Here is a 21,345-nt window from a genome sequence, read left to right on the forward strand (position 1 = left end):
TTGAATATAATTTTCTAGAACTGCTAAAGAGAGGTTTGGGCGAAAGTTCAATCTTTTATATAGACATAAATTCACAAACTAGACTCAGGACTACATATCTAATGAAAATGTGATCCTTTGTTTCCATCTTGTTGTCACAAAGAGAAATAAAGTTCATCATCATCAAATAAATCTCAATGTCCATGATTGGAAAACTCTAATGGTAAAGATTTAGCCAAAACAAGTAATTAAAACTTACGTAACTAGATAGATGATTGACTTTCATTGATATAGGTTCATCCGTACATGTGATCAAATGTTGTTTCTAGATTTCAACAACTAATGGAGGCTACCAACAACCAACTAAATATATTCATTATGAATTAAATGGCACATGGTTTAATCCATCATATGTACGCAATTTACTTCTTCCTATAAATTTACAATGATTGAACCATTTGGTCAATATACTTCCATTGTATAAACTAACAGTAAATTGCAAAGTATGGCGTCCATCAATCATATGTTTCTCTTGTGATCATACTCGCCATTGTCGGTAATCTTTATACGATATATAATAAAAATTGTTGATTATATTGGTAGCTTAGTTATATTTCATTACGTCGACTTACCATTAAAACTACAAATTCTTGTTTACTTATGATTCTTAATTGATTTGTTAATCAATGTTATTCTGCTCTCATATGATATAGGTGCACATATGATCAATGGCGAACAGTGTCAAGCCAATTGGAATATTTTATTTGCAAAAGCATAATATGCGAAGTGTTGTGCAGAAGTAGCAGAGGAGTTCTCGCTAAGGGCCAGTGCATGTCCCGTAGTATTTGTCAATGTCCTTGGAATTGTCATTCTTAAAGTTTGCGTAAATGTCACTTAAGACATTGAAGTAAAATAAAAAAAGTTTTATGTGTCTACATGTTACAACAATATGTTTAGGGATGAATAATACTTAATAATAAGTGTAATTTTATAAAAATACAAAAATAATCACAAGAGGAAAGACTAAACTTTTTGGTTTTTACTAAAATATTTATCATCTCCAAAATAGACATTTCATGTTTAGATAACGTATAATGTGTTTTTTTATCATTACAATAAATAATTAAGAAAAAAATTACCATTGGAATTCCAAAAATTTTAACATTAATGTTAACTAAATAGTATATTTTTATGCCTTCAATCATAATATATTTTACTTCTACTTTCTTTAACATATTGTTAGAATTTAGAGAAAAATAAAACATTTTCTTGTTATTTTGTATTTATTAATCAGATTTAGGAGATTTCATGAAATTTTGATATAATTATTCTTGTATTAGAAGATATTTTTCATCAGAAAATATTCATGAGCACATATGCACATCTATTCATATGCACATGTATGTTCAGACGATGCATGTGCACATAAGCACATCTCATACATAGACATAACAATTCGATTGACGACACTACTTAAACGACGTGAAAACAACATAACTTCTCTTTATATGATTTTTAGAAATTTTTATTCATGTGTATTCATGTAAAAACGAATTATATGTTTTAACACATAAGACTCAAATTTAATTCATGTGAAACGTGACACATATAAACATGTATAGATTCTTCGAAACTTAGCGGGTATGCTTTATATTTATTGAATGTTTAGAGAACAGTTTAGTAATATTCGAAATTTTAAAGTCATGTTTCATGTGTGATACCCAAAAAACGATTTACAATGAGAACATGGATTGTTAGGTCTATTCCTACCATATCCTATAACATTTCAAACATTATACTTCTTCTTTAGCTGAATCTGAACCTAAATTAGTATTTACATTTTATGTGGTTTATATTTAAAACATAACCAAGGAGGTTAGAAATAAAAATAAAAATTAATAACCAATTTAATATGCGAATCATCTAAAGTTAATGAATAGTGGAGAAAATAATATACCAACCATAATCAAATTGATTCTTTACCAATTTTTGATTTACTGACTTTTTCTTATTATTATCATGTGCTCATATTAACGTTATAAATTTAAGACCCGTATACCAAAAAGGGGTGATTAGAACATAATGTTAAATACAAAGGATTAATCGGAAAATTTAGTTGAATTTGAAATTTAAAGAAAGTGAAAATTATGTGAAAATAATAATAAAGAAATAAATATACATTCAAAAAATCAATAAACTAAAATTACATATTTAGTTGTCAGACTCGTGTTCTAAATGGTTTAATTATAAAAAAATTCTAACAAAAAAGGTTTAAACTACAATTTATTAGAAACTAAAATTGAAAATTGAAATTAGTAAAGTTATTGTATATTAAAATTGATGGAAACTAAATTAATGATCAAATCTAAAGTTAAAAGCATCTCCTGTAATGCCTTCATTTATTGTAGTGATATTTCACTGAATTATGATATGCACATTAGTTTCCAGATCAAAATCTACATATTAATATATTATCCCTAGTATCCAATAAAATCCAAAATTTTGATTTATGGCCTTAAATTATAACTTAACTAATGTCTGAATTTGTCACACCCTTGGCCGACGACGGAAAAGCCGAGGTGCGCGACGTATTCCAGTAATCACAGTCATTGAACTTACATCGAACAGTACAAATGTAATTTTCTATTATTACCAAAATAGAAATTACGTTGATAAGGACTATTGTTGAATCACTACATACACTTAACAATCCGATGTTCGCATTTGTATGATAAGAATATCGGAGAATCTTCTGTACAAACTCTTCTGACCTTATAAATAACCTGAGAATACATGCATTAAGATATGTCAACAAAATTGTTGGTGAGTTCTACAGGTTTTGACAAAAAGTATTTTTACACCTAAAAATGTTTTTATAAAATTTATCTGGTTGACCAGCTTTTATAAACACATATTTTTCTATTGAAAGTATAAATTAATGGAGTCATAAAAGTATATTTAAACTCATTTAGAAATGTTATTTGCTCAAATCCAAAATTACACCATTTGTAAAATATATAAGTAAACCAAACTAATAACAAATTCTTACGGTTCTCATGACCGAACTGCTCTTTATATAAAGATTTAGAAAACCAATTTATATAAATAAAGTCATATCACACTTTGTGTAAACATAAAATAGCCAAGTTTACTCTTAAAACTTTGTACAAACATTCCTATAGTTTATACATAAAACTCAAAATTCTGAATTTTATAAACTTTGTAAATCCGTGTCATATTATTAGTTAAGCATTATCTTACTTAATTTGGAAATCAACACTTAACCAGTGGGGCAAACTCATCCCAAAATACTTTTCAATAACCGGTAAATTATAAATGCATATTTTTACCACTCGTATAATTTCAACGAGAAATATTAACCATTATCTTTACAATTCTATTCTTTCAAACGTCTCTGCTTACAGAGAATTGTGTCGTAGGGAGAGGTAGTTAAATACATAAACACTCTTACACACTCGGCCCAAATTGGGAGGATTGACTCAATCTAGATCTATACTTCTTCGAATAAAATCTTCAATATATCAATTTGTCTATAACTGACACTGTTCGTCGCTCCTCCAGAAGCCAAAAAGGCACAATAAACAAGCCACACAGGCACAATAAAAATATAAATGAAGGAATTGAGATCATTACTAACGTTTAAAAGCAGTCGTATAGTAACGAAGAAAGAAACACTTGACGCCTGTTGCCTCGTCAGACAAAGTTGTAGCTAGCAACCACAGACGGAAAATAACCATTCGCATAAATATTTCCATAAGAAATAGATCTACACCAAGGTTCTTTATTATAAATCTATGTCGTGTACATAGACCTACAATATATGATTCTTCCTGGATTAACGGTTATAGAGCTAGGTGTCGATTCCAGTATTTGATCCCTACAAAGGAAAAATACACCATCATAAAACTCTCTCTTTCACCCCTTTCGATACATTCCTCCCACAAACACACACGGGATACACAATCCACAAAATCCATGACGATAATTCTTCAACTCATAAAATTCGTCGTTCACTCGGGTCACTAACGCGAATCTTAGATAATTAAGATTTTCGAAGCTTATTTAAATTAGTTAGATAGTGAATTTAGCGTAGCATTCGACTATTGTGGCGGTAATAATTTGTATAGTTCCTTACTTCAACCGATAAGGAAGATGTTCGTTCGCGTAGCCGAATACTCATTTATGCGAATACTCGATAAATTGCATAATTGATATGCCGTATAATTTATTAGGTAATAATCCCTAAAGATTTGAGAATCAATTATATCATTGTATGTGATGCATTTAGTATCACAACTAAAGTGATTTATATTTTTATAATACTTATAAAATAAATTATATCATTTACTTGAAAATCATTCCCACATAATAATCAAGAGGATAATAATAATAATTGATTTTTAGTATATTTTCAATTAATTATTATATATTCGTCAAATCTTTATTTATAGTCGTTTAAGACAATGTACATTTCATTTGTACACAATTATATCAAATAACACATTTTGTTATGGATATAGTGTCTTTTTATGCTTTCTCAATATTTTCATGTACATATATACGACGAGTATTACACTTTATGATTCGTCGAACAACTTATATCTTTATGTCAATCTACTTATAATCCAGTGATTTTTATTAATATTAATTAATATATCACAACAAGGTATAATTATATCATTTATAGCATTCTAATATAACTTATATAATTTATTAATGTTTTATACCTTTTAAATTGTTATTTTCATAACTCTGAACCAATAATAAAGTATGATGTCATTTTATGTATAAGACTTGAAAATCATCAAACTTTAAATAGACACTCATGTATTCTCCCCCAAATATTAAAACAGCAAAAGAGAGGCCGTAGAAACTCACATTCGATACGTGATCTCGATCTAAGCTCGCTTCGTGAATCTTGTCGTGAGAAAGCGCCATTTGACCACTATTGGACTTTAAAACATTTCCGGGTTTGTTTGGTAAAATATCAAACTCAAAGAATTTCTTTTTGTATTGAATTAAACCAAAAGGGACTATTTTTTGATCTTTCAAAAATAGCATAAGGACTATTTTGTAAAGACTAAGTCAACATGATTTTCCTTGAAAGGATTTATGTCAAAGGGGTCGGTTTTAATTTAAAGGAGTAAATACAGGGACTGTTTGTGTCAAGTCCATCAGATGGACAAATGGGACGCGTCTTCATAATTCGTTCATTAGGTTGAGCAAAGGAATACGAATGGACGCTTTCATTGGGGGGGGGGGGGGGGGGGGGGGGGGTCGATTGGAAGTGAAACGGAAACAGATGCATAAACTGATGGCCAACATCAAATTCCGGTGAGCCTTTCTCGTCTCCGATGAATCATTCCCGGCAGAAAAGGAAAACGAAGGGAGAAGGGATCTCCGGAGACGATCTGCGAATGGAACCAGGGAGTGGAGGCGGCGACTGTCGCCGATCGAAGGGAGTACCACCGGTGCTCAATCGGACTGAAGAAGGAAGAAGGGAAAGAGTCGGCTCTTCGGTGGTGATTCACGAAGGTAATAGGGAGGCAGAAAGCGGGGGTTGGCAGCAAAGTCGTTGTCTGCAGCTTAAGGCAGCGAGAGCTGCTCCGACGGCTCTTGGCTGTTCCTTCTTTGGTTCAGCAGCAAAACGCAAAAGGGAAGGGAGAAGCCAACAGCAACTATGATGACCTCAGGGTATTTGGCTTGCTCCAATCAGCAGCCAAGAGGCTCCTACCTCTTTGATTTCACATATAGAAAAAATACATTTTGTGGGTTGATTTTTATTGTTTCTATCTGACAGGTTTTGCAAATGGAAGAACCAAGAGAAGAGGCTGATGGCCTCTTGTTGTTCTTTGGCAGGAAACAATGAAGATGAAGGGAAAGAGGTTATTGGTTTTCTGTTCTTCTTGGCATCCTCTTTTGAGTATGAAGAGACAGTATATTTTTGGGTTTAATTGTTTGTTAAAGAGTGCAAGTTATGTCAAACTGGCCAGACACTCCTCCAAAATTTGAATCGTATATGTCCTTTTGACTAGATGTGTAAGCAATAGTCTAGACTTTTAAGTATGTGTGTGCTATAGTTTGACAGGTAGAGAAGAGTGAAGAGTAGCTTCCAAGAGAAGCATGATTGAACCTCTAAACAAAAGTCTTTCTTTGACTTTTAATAGATATTTTAAGAAATAAATATGTATAAGATATTTTGTGGTATAAATCTCGTTCTCGCGATTCTCGTGTCATTATATGTACTAATGAAATTTTTCTGAAATTGATAAATAATATCTTTAGTATAGTTTATAAACATAAAATTTCACTTAATTGGTGTTTTATGGCATAACGGTTTGCAGTTGTTTAACCGCCGAACTCTGACCAATTTTTACTAGGGGTGAGCAAAAACCGAACCGATTAAAGAAAAACCGGTAAAACCGCAATAAACCGCAACCGAAAAACCGAAACCGATGCAAAACCCAATGGTGCGGATTTAATTTTTGCAAAAACCGAAGGTCAACGGTGTGGTGCGGTTTTTATCCAAAAAACCGGTCCACAAAAACCGAACCGCACCGCAAGCATGTATATTAATAAATCAATTAATTTATATTATATACATGTTATTTAAAATACTTATAAACGATAATATATTTATTATATGTTTACTTTGTTTTTGTGTAAGACTATATGGGGTGCAAAATAAATTTTCTATTGTTAACCAAACGTACTAATCGATATGTGTAATAAGATTGTAACAAATTAAGACAAAGTTAACCAACCTTCGATTATTAATTAGTTTGTGAGAGTAGTCACATGTTCTTACGCATTTAAAAAACCGTACCATTAAACATAAAAAAACTGCATCAAAGTTTAGACATGGTTTAAAACCGAAACCGCACCGATATAAACCGAAACCGCATTTAAAAACCGTAAAACCGAACCGTTGCAAAACCGCACTCAACGGTTTTAAGAATGCAAAAACAGCACCATACGGTTTGCGGTTCGGTTTGGCCTTAAAACCGCACCATGCTCACCCTTAATTTTTACCGGTTGTTACAGAATTGCATTTTCATTATCATTTAAAAAGTATACATTAGTGGAGCTTTTATGCCAATAAAAACTCAAAGCTTAAATTCATAATAATTTAGTTATAGAAAGTAATTTAGTTATAGAAAGTGATATGTTATTTTACAAGCTTAAATCCATAATAATTTAGTCATAGAAAGTGATATGTTATTTTACATTGCTATTAGACTATACAAATTGCTCTTCTAACACCATCAGACCTCCATGTCAGTACCTTGCACCAACCCATACACTTGAGGGCATGAAATCACCTCCATCTTAGTACCTTACATCGACCAATACACTCGAGGGCATGGAATCAGTACAATGAAACTAAGCAGTTATATTCATTTCAAATATAATACATTTACATTTTATAGAATTTTGATGATGATAAATTTGTCTGTTTGAATACAGTTTTTGAGATATACTAAATTGAGGTTTGGGCAAAAGTTCAATCTTTGGTACAGACATAAATACCTAAACCAAGCTCACAACTACATATCTAATAAAAATATGATCCTTTGTTTCCATCTCGTTGTCACAAAGAGGAATAAAGTTCATCATCTTCAAATAAATCTCAATGTATATGATTGAAAAACTTTAATGGTAAAATTATTTCCAAAACATGTATTAAACTTACGTAACTGGATAGATGATTGACTTTCATTGATATAGGTTCATCCGTTTATGTGATCAAATACTTTTTTCAAGATTTCAACAATTAATGGAGGCTACCAACAACCAACTAAATATATTTATTGTGAGTTAAATGGCACATGTTTTAATCCATCCTATGTACGCAATTTACTTCTTCCTATAAATTTACAATGATTGAACCATTTGGTCAATATACTTCCATTGTATAGACTATCAGTAAATTAAAAAGTATGGCGTCCATCAAGCTATATGTTGCTCTTGTGATCATACTCGCCATTGTTGGTAATATTTATACGATATATAATAAAAATTGTTCATTATAGTAGTAGCTTAGCTATATTTCATTACGTCGATTTACCACTAAAACTACAAATTCTTCTTTACTTATGATTCTTAATTGATTTGTTAATCGATGTTATTCTGCTCTCATATGATATAGGTACACGTATGATCAATGGCGAACAATGTAACATCTCGGAATTCAGGTTCAACAATTTAAACCTTCATCTTTTCCAAGTTGTCATATTAGGTCCCTTTGTGTTAAGTGCTAAGCTTGTGAGTATGCTGGGCGTACAAGAAGAACGCTACGCGTACTCGCGCGCTTATTTTGTACGCGGTTCCATCCGTGTACGCTGGGCGTACCTAAGGTTACGCCGGGCGTAACCGGCCCAGATTCAAAACCCTAATATGACTTTAGGGCTATAAAAGGAAGGAGATGGTCTTGTCCTTTAGCCACCATCTTTCAGAAAGAAACCCTAAGAGAGTATTTCCTTCGTTTTTAGCTTGGGTGTGAGTGTTTTAAGCTTCAAAGTGTCATTCCAAGGTGGTGAAAGAGAAGAGGTGACCATTGTGGAAGCTAGAAGTGGGTGGACAAATGTAGATCTGAGGACTACAAAGGTTGGAGCTTCTTCCTGAGGTAAAAAGTTCAGATCTTGCCTTGTAGTTTGTGTGGTGTGCTTCTTGGACCAATTTATAGGGTTTTTGGTCCCAAGATGGAGACTTTATAAGCAAATAGTCTCCATTGGCCTAGATCTATCATATTCCAGGACTATATGAGTTGTATGATCATAAAAATGCAATCTTGGATGTGAATGTTGAGCCATGCATGAGATCTATATTTTTTTGAGGAGAAAAGAAAGGTGTTAGAAGGTGTGGGGAACCTTTATAGCCATGCAAAGGCTTAAAGGTTTCGACTTTATGGATTAAGAGGTATTAAAATGGCCAGATCTGAAATGTGGGGTTATGTCTTAACCGTTTAAGACATTAATAGGAGGAAGTAAGATACTGGGATGTACGCTAGGTGTAATCCCAATACGCGTCACGTAGTGGGTCGCGTCCCTCCTTTCTGGATTGCAAGGGTACGCCCCGCGTACAGGAGCTGGTACGCCCCGCGTACTGCTTGCTGTTGACTTTTTTTGTTGACTTTTAGGGTTTTGGTCAACATGTAGACTTTTGAGTCAGGGAGAGGTAAAATGGTCTTTTACCCTTCTGTGGGTTAATGGAAAAGGGGTGTAGGATAGCCTTGAAAGCCGTTAATATTTGGAACGATTGTTTGTTGTGATTAGGTGGGGCTAGGTCGTCGTTTCGAGAGTCAGTGATACCGAGCACATGAGATTCTAGACATCATACGAGGTGAGTCTTCTCACTACACTGTACCTAGAAGGGTACCTATGTGTGACCGGAAGGTCTGGTAGGCTATAAGATATATGTGTTGCATGCTATGAGTTGTTTGTTTCGTATGCACTATGTATGTGATATGTATGTTATGTTTGATATGGGCCGGAAGGCATTATGATGTGGACCAGAAGGTCAGGGAGTTATGGACCGGAAGGTCAACACGGGTAGGACCGGAAGGTTTACCGGGTTGGGACGGAAGTCCCCTGAGACACATGGGCCGGAAGGTCGTGTGGAGTATGGCCTGGAAAGGCGTATGTTTGTAAGTGGTATTTTGGGGAACTCACTAAGCATTTATGCTTACAGTTGTTGTCGTATGTGTTTCAGGTACTAGCGAGGACCGTGGGAAGGCGCCAACATGACTCATACACACTAGAGAGAGGATTTGATTTTTGTGATCTTGGGATACGATATGATTTGATAACTATTGATGGATACTTTTGAGAATATTTTATACGAATTTGGTTGTTGAAAAATGAAAATTTTGTTTTGAAAATTACGTTGTTACAAGTTGGTATCAGAGCCTTGGTTTAAGAGATTCGGATGCACCTTCGGGCGTAGCTGAACTCAAACTGAGGATTTGAGGAAAATTTCAAACGATAAAAACTAATTTTTCTAAAAAGCAAGAGAATTTGAGACAACCAGAGCGGAGCAGTATGTACGGTCAGTCAGCGCCCGAACGGTGAACCCCCCAAAAAGTCCTTACGTATGTGTTATGAAATATGAAATGTTATATTATGCATGTTAGAGCTGGCTAGGTATTCATATTAGGACTAGAGTGGCTACGGAGCTACGTCAGATGATCCACGATGAGGTGGCTGCGGCGATCAAGGCCGAGATTTCGGAGATGTTTGGGTATATCAAGACCACACTGATGGAGACTTTTGATGAGCGGTACGCCACGGTGACTGAAGCCGCAGCCGTTGCAGCTACAGCAGCTGTGGCTGCTGCCAGGCCTCAGGGAGGTGACTCGTTGTTGTTCCGGGAGTTTAGCAACATGAAGCCACCCGAGTTTGATGGGAAGCAATATCCAATCGTTGCGATGAGATGGATTTTTGACATTGAGGGATGCTTCTATACGTGTTCATGTCCGGAGCATCTGAGGGTACGGTTCGCTTTGAACCAGCTTCGCTTGGGAGCGAAGGATTGGTGGAAGTTCGTGACAACGAGCTTCACTCTTGCAGAGATTTCAGAGGTGACCTGGGAGAGTTTCACCACCATGTTCAGAGACGAGTATGTTCCCCCGGTGGAGAGGGAACGGTTGGTTCAGGAGTTCTTGACCCTCAAACAGGGTAATGATTCGGTTACTGTGGTCACCCGGAAGTTTAATGAGAGGGTGATGTTCTGCCCTAAGCAGGTTTCTACCGAGAAGGAATGGATGAGCCGGTATTTGGGCATTCTGAGGAGGGACATTTGGGAGTTCGTGTCGAACTCGACGTACCGGACATTTGCTGAGCTCCAGGAAAATGCCCGAAAGAGGGAGACTAAGTTGGAGACTCAAGCCAGGGAGGAGGTCGAGTCTCAGAGGATGGATCGGCGGCCGGCTCAGTCTCAGCCGGCAGCCAAGCGGACCAAGTCCGCTAATTCGAAGACTGGAGGCCAGAAGGGCCGCACTTGCGGGAAGTGCGGCAAGGGTCATGAGGGCGCCTGTCGATCGGGTGCTTGCTACAAATGTGGCAAGGAGGGACATATCGCCAGGGATTGCCCAAGGGATTTATGGTTTGCTTCCATTGCAACCAGACCGGCCATCGGAAGGCCTAGTGCCCTCAGCTACATCAGGGATCTGCGCCTGCTGCTAGGGTTACCGAGGTTCGACCGGTGAAGGTCGAGGCTCCGAAGGCTCGTGGGAGAGCTTTCGAGTTGACTGCGGAGGAGGTCCGCGCGGCGCCCGATGTTGTGGCTGGTATGTATTATGTATTTTATCTTTTGTTTGAGATACTGTGCTTATATGATGATATGCGTTGGTACTTTTCTTATGAGTTCTGTACCTGCTTTGGTATTATTTGACTCAGGTGCGAGTCGGTCATTTGTTTCCTTGGCATTTAGTCAGCACATTAATATCTGTCGAGAGGCGTTGAGTCGACCTCTGTGAGTTTCCATAGCTGATGAGCGAGCAGTGCATGCTTCGGATGTGATTCGAGGATGTATCCTTGAGATCTTCGGTGTGGAGTTCCCGATAGATCTGCTCCCGATTGCGATGGGGGATGTGTGTGTTATAGTGGGCATGGATTGGTTAAGCCGATTTGGAGCTGTTATAGACTGCGAGCGTCAGTTGGTGACGATATGAGACCCCAGTGGGGGAGTGCTTACAGTGTATGGCGAGGGAACCCGATGTGGGTCAGCGTTTTGTTCGGCTGCCATGGCGGGACAGAGTTTGCAGCAAGGCTGCAGTGGATTCATAGCCTATGTTATGGACACACGAGTGGCCGCTAGGATGACAAGTTCTATTGATGAGGTTCCGATAGTGTGCGAGTTTCTGGATGTTTTTCCCGAGGAACTACCGGGTGTGCCTCCCGAGAGGCAAGTGGAGTTCCATATCGATTTGGTTCCGGGAGCAGCACCTATCGCCAAGGCGCCTTATCGCCTCGCGCCGCCAGAGATGCAGGAGTTATCCTCGCAGCTTCAGGAGCTGTTGGGGAAGGGGTTTATTCAACCGAGTAGCTCACCTTGGGGAGCGGCAATCCTTTTTGTCAAGAAGAAGGATGGTTCACACCGGATGTGTATTCATTACCGAGAGTTGAACAAGTTGACGGTCAAGAACCGTTATCCGTTGTCGAGGATCGATGATCTGTTCGATCAGTTGCAGGGGCATCTTGGTTCTCCAAGATAGACTTGAGGTCGGGTTATCATCAGATGAGGGTTCGGGATGAAGATATCCAGAAGACAGCATTTAGAACTCGTTATGGGCATTACGAGTTCGTGGTGATGCCTTTTGGGCTCACCAATGCACCAGCTGCGTTCATGGATCTCATGAACAGGGTGTGCAGGCCGATGCTGGATCGTTCGGTGATCGTATTCATTGATGATATTTTGGTATATTCGAGGTTTAGAGAGGAACATGAGAAGCATTTGAGGGAGATCCTTAGAGTTCTGAGATCGGAGAGGCTGTATGACAAATTCTGCAAGTGTGAGTTCTGGTTACGAGAGGTTTAGTTCTTGGGACATCTCGTCAACCAGAATGGGATATTGGTCGATCCGGCCAAGATTGAGGTGGTCATGAGGTGGGAGGTGCCGAGATCACCCACCGAGATCAGGAGCTTTCTAGGATTGGCCGGCTATTATCGGAGATTTATTAAAGATTTCTCCAAGATCGCCGTGCCACTTACCAAGATGACCCGGAAGGGTGTCGCTTTTTCCTGGGGTCCAGAGCAGCAGACCTCATTTAAGACACTTCGCCAGAAAATATGCGAATCCCCGGTGCTCGCACTCCAGGAAGGGATGGAGGATTTTGTGGTGTACTGCGATGCATCGATATCCGGTTTGGGAGCAGTGCTTATGCAGAGGGGGCATGTGATAGCATATGCTTCGAGGCAGCTGAAACCTCATGAGTCGAGGTATCCCACCCACGATCTGGAGCTGGGGGCTGTGGTGTTCGCCCTCAAGATCTGGCGTCACTATCTGTATGGGGTTTGGTGTACCATATACATGGATCACAAGAGTCTGAAGTACTTGATGGATCAGCCCAACCTGAATATGCGCCAGAGGAGATGGTTGGATGTGGTAAAGGATTATAATTGTGAGATCCTGTACCACCCAGGCAAGGCTAATGTTGTAGCTGATGCTTTGAGCCGTAGGGCGGAGAGTGCCCCGATTCGAGACATTTGTATAAGGTTGACAATGATGACTCCGGTGTTGGACACCATACGAGGGGCCCAGGCAGAGGCCGTGAGACCGGAGAATCGCAAAAGGGAGCGGGTGATCGGGCGGGTATCGGAGTTTGTTACCGATAGTCGAGGACTTATGACTTTTCAGGGCCGGATCTGGGTACCGTTTGTGGGCGGAGCGCGTACCATCTTGATGGAGGAGGCCCATAGGTCGAAGTTCTCGATCCTTCCCGGCGCCACTAAGATGTTTTTGGATTTAAAGAAGGAGTATTGGTGGCCTTGTATGAAGAGGGATGTTGCATGGTTCGTAGAGAGGTGCTTGACATGTCGCAAGGTTAAGGCCGAGCACTAGAGTCCGCATGGTAAGCTGCAGCCGTTAGAGATTCCTGAGTGGATGTAGGAGCAGATTACCATGGATTTTATCACCAAATTGCCAAGGACTGCTAGAGGTGTTGATGCAATTTGGGTGATTGTAGACAGGTTGACGAAGAGCGCTCACTTTCTTGCTATCAATGAGAGCTCTTCTGCTGAGAGGCTGGCAGAGCTGTATGCGAGGGAGGTGGTATCACGGCATGGAGTTTCGATCTTGATTGTTTCAGATCGAGATGTGCGATTTACATCCAAATTTTGGAAGAAGTTTCATGAGGAGTTGGGTACGAGGCTGCATTTCAGTACCGCATACCACCCACAGACAGACGGACAGAGTGAGCGGATGATTCAGATGCTCGAGGACATGCTTCGGGCATGTGTATTGGATTTCGGTGGAAGTTGGGACCCGTATTTGCCCTTGGCTGAGATTTCCTACAACAACAACCATCACTCGAGCATTGGCATGCCACCTTTTGAGCTATTATATAGGAGGAGGTGTAGGACCCCCCATATGCTGGGGAGAAGTAGGGCAACGCGTGATGGGTAGTATAGAGATTGTGCTCCAGACGACAGAGCAGACACAGTAGGTTCGAAAGAGGTTGTTGATCGCTCAGAGTCGCCAGAAGAGTTATGTGGATAGGCAACGACCTGAGCTCGAGTTCCAGGTCGGTGATTTTGTGCTCCTGAAGGTATCTCCTTGGATAGGAGTGATCCGATTCAGGAAGAGGGGCAAGATGGGGCCCCGGTATATTGGGCCGTTTAAAGTGATTGCGAGAGTAGGCAGAGTATCATATCGTCTGGAGATACCTGTGGAGTTGAGCCACATTCATGATACCTTCCATGTGTCTCAGTTGAGGAAGTGTATAGCCGACGAGTCGGTGGTAGTGCCTCTGGAGGATTTTCAGGTGGATGCGGGCCTGAATTACGCCGAGAGACCAATCGCGACTCAGGATCGGAAGATCAAGGTTCTGAGGAACAAGGAGGTGTCATTGGTGCAGGTTCAGTGGCAGCATCGGAAGGGGTCCGAGCTGACGTGGGAGTCAGAGTCAGAGATGCAGGAGCAACATCCGGAGTTGTTTTCGGTATAAGATTTCAGGGGCGAAGTCTGGTTCTAGTGGGGGAGAATTATAACATCCCGGAATTCAGGTTCAACCATTTAACCCTTCATCTTTTCCAAGTTGTCATATTAGGTCCCTTTGTGTTAAGTGTTAAGCTTGTGAGTACGATGAGCGTACAAGGAGTACGCTACGCGTACTCGCACGCTTATTTTGTACGCGGTTCCATCCGGGTATGCTGGGCGTACCTAAGGTTACGTCGGGCGTAACCGGCCCAGATTCAAAATCCTAATATAACTTGAGGGCTAAAAAAGGAATGAGATGGTCTTGTCCCTCAGCCACCATCTTTCAGAAAGAAACCCTAAGAGAGTATTTCCTTCGTTTTTAGCTTGGGTGTGAGTGTTCTAAGCTTCAAAGTGTCATTCCAAGGTGGTGAAGAGAAGAGGAGACCATTGTGGAAGCTAGAAGTGGGTGGACAAATGTAGATCTGAGGACTACAAAGGTTGGAGCTTCTTCCTGAGGTAAAAAGTTCAGATCTTGCCTTGTAGTTTGTGTGGTGTGCTTCTTGGACCAATTTCTAGGGTTTTTGGTCCCAAGATGGAGACTTTATGAGCAAATAGTCTCCATTCGCCTAGATCTATCATATTCCAGGACTATATGAGTTGTATGATCATAAAAATGCAATCTTGGACGTGAATGTTGAGCCATGCATGAGATCTAGACTTTTGGAGGAGAAAGGAAAGGTGTTAGAAGGTGTGGGGAACCTTTATAGCCATGCAAAGGCTTAAAGGTTTCAACTTTATGGATTAAGAGGTATTAAAATGGCCAGATCTTAAATGTGGGGTTATGTCTTAACCGTTTAAGACATTAAAATGAGGAAGTAAGAAATTGGGATGTACGCTAGGCGTAATCCCAATACGCGCCGCGTAGTGGGTCGCGTCCCTCCTTACTGGAGTGAAAGGGTACGCCCCGCGTAGAGGAGCTGGTACGCCCTACGTACTGCTTGTTGTTGACTTTTTTTGTTGACTTTTAGCGTTTTGGTCAACATGTGGACCTTTGAGTCAAGGAGAGGTAAAATGGTCTTTTACCCTTCTGTGGGTTAATGGAAAGGGGTGTAGCATAGCCTTGAAAGCCGTTAATATTTGGAATGATTATTTGTTGTGATTAAGTGGGGCTAGGTCGTCGTTTCGAGAGTCAGTGATATCGCGCACGTGAGATTCTAGACATCATACGAGGTGAGTCTTCTCACTATACTGTACCGGGTAGGGTACCTATGTGTGACCAGAAGGTCTGGTAAGTTATGAGATATATGTGTTGCATGCTATGAGTTGTCTGTTTCGTATGCGCTATGTATGTGATATGTATGCTATGTTTGATATGTACGATGTGGACCGGAAGGTCAGGGAGTTATGGACCGGAAGCTCAACGCAGGTAGGACCGGAAGGTTTATCGGGTTGGGACGGAAGTCCCTTGAGACACATGGGCCAGTTGGTCGTGTGGAGTATGGCCTGGAAAGGCGTATGTTTGTAAGTGGTATTTTGGGGAACTCACTAAGCATTTATGCTTACAGTTGTTGTGTTATGTGTTTTAGGTACTAGCAAGGAACGTGGGAAGGCGCCGACGTGACTCGTACACACTAGAGAGAGGATTTGATTTTTGTGATCTTGGGATACGATATGATTTGATAACTATTGATGGATACTTTTGAGAATATTTTATATGAATTTGGTTGTTGAAAAATGAAAATTTTGTTTTGAAAATTACATTGTTGCAAACAATGTCAAGCCAATTGGAATATTTTTTTTGGAAAGGCATAATATGTGAAGTGTTGTACAGAAGTAGTAGAGGACTTCTTGCTAAGGGCCATTGCATGTCCCGTAGTGTTTGTCAATGTACTTGGAATTGTCATCCTTAAAGTTTGTGTAGATGTCGCTTAAGAGATCGAACTAAAATAAAAAAGTTTTATGTGTCTACATGTTACAACAATATGTTTAGGGATGAATAATACTTAATAATAAGTGTAATTTTATAAAAATACACAAAATATGACAAAGAGGAATGACTAAACTTTTGGGTTATTACCAAAATATTACCATCTCCAAAATAAACATTTCAGCTTTAGATAATGTATAATGTTTTTTTTATCATTATAAAAAATAATTATAAAAAAATGACAACTAAAATTAAATAATTCTTAACATTAATGTTTCTCAACTAAATAATATATTTTAAATTCCATCACGCATAATATATTTCACCTACACTTTCTTTAACATGTTGCTAGAATTTAGGAAAAAAAATGAAAAATTTTCTAGTTATTAAATTTACTAATCAGATTTGGGATATTTCTTGAAATTTCAATATAATTATCTTTGTATCAGAAGATATTTTTCATCAAAAATATTCGTGAGCACATGTGCACATCTATGCATATGCACATGTATTGACAGACGATGCATGTGCACATAAGCACATCTCATACATAGACATGATAATTCGATTGACGACACTACTTAAACGACGTGATTACAACATAACTTCTCTTTGAATGATTTTTAGAAATTTTTATTCATGTGTATTCATGTAAAAACGAATTATATGTTTTAACACACAAGACTCAAATTTAATTTGTGGGAAACGCGACACATATAAACATGTATAGATTCTTCAAAACTTAGCGGGTAAACTTTATATTTATTGAATGTTTAGAGACCAATTTAGTAATATTCGAAATTTTAAAGTCATTTTTCATGTTTGATACCCAAAAAACGATTTACAATGAAAACATGGATTGTTAGGTCTATTCCTACCATATCCTATAACATTTCAAACTTTATACTTCTTCTTTAGGTGAATTTGAACCAAAATTAGTATTTACATTTTATGTGGTTTATATTTAAAACATAACAAAGCAGGTTAGAAATAAAAATTAAAATAGATAACCAATTTAATATGCGAATCATCTAAAGTTAATGAATAGTGGAGAAAATAATATACCAACCATAATCAAATTGATTCTTTACCAATTTTTGATTTACTAACTTTTTCTTATTATTATCATGTACTCATATTCACGTTATAAATTTAAGACCCGTATACCAAAAACGGGTGATTAATACATAATGTTAAATACGAAGGATTAATTGGAAAATTTAGTTGAATTTGAATTTTAAAGAAAGTGAAAATTATGTGAAAATAATAATATAGTTATAAATATACATTCAAAAAATAATATACTAAAATTACATATTTAGTTGTCAGACTCGTGTTCTAAACGGGTTAATTATAAAAAAAATGTTAACAAAAAAGGTTGAAACTGTAATTTATTAGAAACTAAAATTGAATTTTGAAATTAATAAAGTTATTGTATATTAAAATTGATGGAAACTAAATTAATGATTAAATGTAAAGTCAAAAGTATCGCCGGTAATGCATTCATTTATTCTAGTGATATGTCACTGAATTATGAGATGCACATTAGTTACGAGATCAAAATCTAAATATTAATATATTATCCCTAGTATCCAATAAAATCCAATATTTTAATTTATGGCCTTAATATTATAACTTAACTAATGTCTAAATTGCATTTTCATTATCATTTAAAAAGTTTACATTAGTGGAGCTTTTATGCCAATAAAAACGCAAAGCTTAAATCCATAATAATTTTGTCATAGAAAGTGATATGTTATTTTACAAGCTTAAATCCATAATAATTCAGTCATAGAAAGTGATATGTTATTTTACTCTGCTGCTATTAGACTATACAAATTGCTCTTCTAACACCATCAGACCTCCATGACAGTACCTTTCACCAACCCATACACTTGAGGGCACGGAATCACCTCCATCTTAGTACCTTACGTCGTCCAATACACTTGAGGGAATGGAATCAGTACAATGAAATTAAGTAGTTATATTTATTTCAAATATAATACATTTACATTTTATAGAATTTTGATGATGTTAAATTTGTCTGTGTTTGAATACATTTTTCGAGAAATACTAAATTGTGGTTTGGGCGAAAGTTCGATCTTTAGTACAAACATAAATACCCAAAATAGCCTCACAACTACATTTTTAATGAAAATGTGATCCTTTGTTTCCATCTCGTTGTCACAAAGAGCAATAAAGTTCATCATCTTCAAATAAATCTCAATGTACATGATTGAAAAACTTTAATGGTAAAGAGTTTTCCATAACATATAATAAACTTACGTAACGGGATAGATGATTGACTTTCATTGATATAGGTTCATCCGTTCATGTGATCAAATACTTTTTCAAGATTTCAACTATTAATGGAGGCTACCAACAACCAACTAAATATATTTATTGTGAATTAAATGGCACATGTTTTAATCCATCATATGTACGCAATTTACTTCTTCCTATAAATTACAATGATTGAACCATTTGGTAAATACACTTCCATTGTATAGACTATCAGTAAATTAAAAAGTATGGCGTCCATCAAGCTATATGTTGCTCTTGTGATCATACTCGCCATTGTTGGTAATCTTTATACGATATATAATAAAAATTGCTCATTATAGTAGTATGTTAGCTATATTTCATTACGGCGACTTACCACAAAAACTACAAATTCTTGTTTACCGATGATTCTTAATTGATTTGTTAATTGATGTTATTTTGCTCTCATATGATATAGGTACACATATGATCAATGGCGAACAGTGTCAAGCCAATTGGAATATTTTTTTTTGCAAAGGCATAATATGTGAAGTGTTGTGCAGAAGTGGTAGAGGACTTCTCGCTAAGGGCCATTGCATTTCCGGTAGTGTTTGTCAATGTACTTGGAATTGTCATCCTTAAAGTTTGTGCAGATGTCGCTTAAGACATCGAAGTAAAATAAAAAAGTTTGATGTGTCTACATATTACAACAATATGTTTAGGGATGCATAATACTTAATAATAAGTGTAATTTTATAAAAATACAAAAATGATCACAAGCGAAATGACTAAACGTTTGGGCTATTAACAAAATATTACCATCTCCAAATTAGACATTTGACCTTTAGATAATGTATAATGTGTTTTTTTATCATTATAAAAAATAATTATAAAAAAATGACCACTAAAATTAAAAAATTGTTAACATTAATGTTTCTCAACTAAATAATATATTTTAAATGCCTTCAAGCATAATATATTTCACTTATACTTTCTTTAACATATTGCTAGAATTTAGAAAAAAAATGAAAAATTTTCAAGTTATTATATTTATTAATCTGATTTGGGATATTTCTTGAAATTTCAATATAATTATTTTTTATCAGAAGATATTTTTCATCAAAAAATATTCGTGAGCACATGTGCACATCTATGCATATGCACATGTATTGACATGAGATGCATGTGTACATAAGCACATCTCACACATAGACATGACAATTAGATTGACAACACTACTTAAACGACGTGATTAAAACATAACTTCTCTTTGTATGATTTTTAGAAATTTTTATTGATGTGTATTCATGTAAAAACGAATTATATGTTTTAACACATAACACTCAAATTTAATTTGTGTGAAACGCGACACATATAAAATGTATAGATTCTTCAAAACTCAACGGGTAAACTTTATATTTATTGAGTGTTTAGAGACCAGTTTAGTAATATACGAAATTTTAAAGTCATGTTTCATGTTTGGTACCCTAAAAACGATTTACAATGTGAACATGGATTGTTAGGTCTATTCCTACCATATCTTATGACATTTCAAACTTTATACTTCTTCTTTAGGTGAATCTGAACCAAAATTAGTATTTACATTTTATGTGGTTTATATTTAAAACATAACGAAGGAGGTTAGAAATAAAAATAAAAATTGATAACCAATTTAATATGCGAATCATCTAATGTTAATGAATAGTGGAGAAAATAATATACCAACCATAATCAAATTGATTCTTTACCAATTTTTGATTTACTGACTTTTTCTTATTATTATCATGTGCTCATATTAACGTTATAAATTTAAGACCCGTATACCAAAAATGGGTGATTAAAAGATAATGTTAAATACGAAGGATTAATCGGAAAATTTAGTTGAATTTGAAATTTAAATAAAATGAAAATTATGTGAAAATAATAATATAGAAATAAATATACATTCAAAAAATCAATAAACTAAAATTACATATTTGGTTGTCAGACTCGTGTTCTAAACGGGTTAATTTTAAAAAAATGTTAACAAAAAAGGTGTAAACTGCAATTTATTAGAAACTAAAATTGAAATTTGAAATTAATAAATTTATTGCATATTAAAATTCATGGAAACTAAATTAATGATCAAATGTAAAGTTAAAAGCATCGCCAGTAATGTCTTCATTTATTGTTTGTAGTGATATGTCACTGAATTATGAGATGCACATTAGTTTCCGGATCAAAATCTACATATTAATACATTATCCTTAATATCCAATAAAATCAAAAATTTAATTTATGGCCTTAATATTATAACTTAACTAATGTCTGAATTGCATTTTCATTATCATTTTAAAAGTTTACATTAGTGGAGCTTTTATGCCAATAAAAACGCAAAGTTTAAATCCATAATAATTTAGTAATAGAAAGTGATATGTTATTTTACAAGCTTAAATCCATAATAATTTAGTCATAGAAAGTGATATGTTAGTTTACTCTGCTGCTATTAGACTATACAAATTGCTCTTCACCAACCCATA

The 21,345-nt window shown here is 36.4% G+C and overlaps 2 long non-coding RNA genes across 2 annotated transcripts; one reads left to right on the forward strand and one right to left on the reverse strand.

Moving 5' to 3' along the window:
* Window positions 1-2,460: 2,460 nt before the first annotated feature.
* LOC145089674 (uncharacterized) lies at window positions 2,461-5,121 on the reverse strand. The gene is made up of 2 exons (XR_013701400.1): window positions 4,879-5,121; window positions 2,461-2,762 (listed from the first exon to the last, which is right to left on the reverse strand). It is a non-coding gene; the product is annotated as an uncharacterized LOC145089674 (long non-coding RNA).
* Window positions 5,122-5,280: 159 nt separating this feature from the next.
* Window positions 5,281-6,276, forward strand: LOC145089667 (uncharacterized). Its single transcript, XR_013701399.1, has 2 exons — window positions 5,281-5,694; window positions 5,801-6,276. It is a non-coding gene; the product is annotated as an uncharacterized LOC145089667 (long non-coding RNA).
* The last annotated feature ends 15,069 nt before the right edge of the window (window positions 6,277-21,345 follow it).

This window comes from Lactuca serriola, chromosome 1 (assembly GCF_051521515.1).
Source record: "Lactuca serriola cultivar US96UC23 chromosome 1, Lser_US96UC23_V15, whole genome shotgun sequence".
Taxonomy (NCBI): domain Eukaryota; kingdom Viridiplantae; phylum Streptophyta; class Magnoliopsida; order Asterales; family Asteraceae; genus Lactuca; species Lactuca serriola.